The sequence below is a fragment of the Mus musculus genome, chromosome 5 (genome assembly GCF_000001635.26).
Source record: "Mus musculus strain C57BL/6J chromosome 5, GRCm38.p6 C57BL/6J".
NCBI lineage: Eukaryota > Metazoa > Chordata > Mammalia > Rodentia > Muridae > Mus > Mus musculus.
In genome coordinates, this window is record NC_000071.6 from 110,133,336 (window position 1) to 110,135,754 (window position 2,419).

A 2,419-nucleotide genomic window follows, 5' to 3' on the forward strand; every position below is an offset into this window, starting at 1 on the left:
AGGCTGAGTCAGGAGGATTCCCATAAATTCAAGGCAACCTGGAATATATAATGCGTTCCAGGCTAGCATGAGCTTATACTTGGAGGGTTTACACTCAAACCACACCATTCTTGTAGTGCAAAGAAAAGTCCACCATAAAGTTCTAGATCTGACTTCTTTCCCCCAAGGTAACCAACCAGTGATCTGGTAGCAAGTTAACAACATTGCATTGGGAAGGGGGCAATCTTTTCTTTCTGGAATGACAGCATGGATATTGACTTGCCTACTCTGTATGGAATGCGTCTACACAAACTATCATCTACAGACTCACTAATTCCACCATCGTTGTACTCTATGCAGTGTTGTTTTCGATCAAGGAATTCACACCAAATGAAGTGCACCCTGGCTCCATGAGCATGGAATTCATGGGTCTTGCTATGCAGGGAACATCAATCTAGGATTTATTTTTATTTGAATGATAGAACCCGGAATGATACAATTACAGTATTATGCACCACATAACAACAATCTAGTTAATGATATTACCAGTTGTGACTCTGAAGGATTGTAATGAAACTTTAAAATTCCTATGGTCTAGTATTAATATTGTCTCTTTTCTATGTTTAGATGCACAGATTCCATTACAAATATTTAAAATTGTTAAGGCTTAGGTAAAATGTAAGGCCTAGTAACAGTTTCCTGACTAGTGTGCCATTCATTATAAGCAAACTTTCTCATATGTTTTTTGTTTGTTTGTTTGTTTTGTTTTGTTTTGTTTTGTTTTGTTTCAAGACAGGGTTTTTCTGTATAGCCCATAGCCCTGGCTGTCCTGGAACTCACTTTGTAGACCAGGCTGGCCTCGAACTCAGAAATCCTCCTGCCTCTGCCTCCCAAGTGCTGGGATTAAAGGCATGCACCTGTTTTTGCTGTTAATAGGAAACTTTCTAATGCCAAGTTGATTACATAGTCTGTTATGTTCTATACCCTTGGAAACCAATTGTGTTAGATATCAGTAGAACTGTGTCATTTGCAATAAGCTTGGACCTGAACCAACCACTCAATAGCTCTTCCTGCACCTGTGTATAAACTTTCATGGTATAAGCTGTCCCTAGGATGAACCCCAACATAAGAGAGACACCTGCACCAATATAAGAAATTATTTGGAATAAGACTTTCATTTTGACTAGTGGCCGAGTAAAGTTTAAGTTCCTAAGGCCTATTGGGAATTGACATCCTACTTGGCAGAAAGAAATATGTACATGGGTACTGTGACAAGTTAGGACATGAATGTTAGGTAAGTCAAGTCCCTGCAAGTTGAGTACCCAGATCAATGGGAGCAGGGTACATATACAACAAAGACAAGTTCCTAAGTAAACCCTCTATCCCTAAATCCTGATTGGTGGAATAATTTAGCACAGATGTTTGTGGATTTTAGGCTTAAAAACTCTATATAATCTTAACTGGGGGGTGGGGGTGAGGGTCACAGTTCAGTTCCCAAATGTGAACAGTGGCCCAGCCAATCACATTAGAGATTACCTAATATCCACCCCCCAATAAGAAGGCCCACACACCCTTGACTGCGGACACCATTTCAAAAAATGTGACCCACATACTGCTTGTTTCTTCAGAATAAACGCTCTTTGTCTTTGCATATTATCTATGTCTGGGGTCTTCTTCGGCGATTTTCAGACCGGTACAAATCCATGTTCCCGGAGGCAGCCACTGCTACTTTTATATCCTTTCAAAAGTATTTGAGTAAATCTTTGTAGACATAGGCAAAGACGCATTTCCACATATATTTACAAATGTGTCTGTGTATGTGTTTTCTTTTTACAAAACAAACAAACAAACAAACAAACAAACAAACAGATGTTTAATACTTTTTTGAAGCTGTTCACCAGCAAAGACATTACTCCGAGCTGCTCAAGAACCACTGTGTGTGGACTTTGCTTCTCTGTCTTCAGTGACTTTCTTCCAGGGCATTGTTTTTGCCAGTGTTTCTCTCTCACCGGGGGGTCACCAACATGCTTGTAGCATACAACTCGGGAATGACACAAGATCCTAAGAAACAGGATTTAAAGATACCGCAAATCAGCCCTCAGAGACGAGTTACCTGTTTCTATTCTAATTGACATCTTAAATTATGCTCCTTGCGAAGGGCTGGCCCACTGTACCAAGCTTTCACATTTTGTAATCTGACGTGTGAAAATAGCACCTTATCTCGGAATTACAAGTGAGGTTTTAAGGACCTTCCGATCTATAAGTTACTCGGTCTTTTTTTTTTTTTGGCCCGAATCTAACATGGTGCCCTCCACAGCTACTTCCGTGCTTTTGCAGGAAGGTAAGTGCGCCTGCCTGCCAGCATCAAAGATGGCAACAAGGTGCACATTCTCTCATCTGCGCAGGCTCCGATCGCTCCGCCCCGCCCCCTCCGGATAGC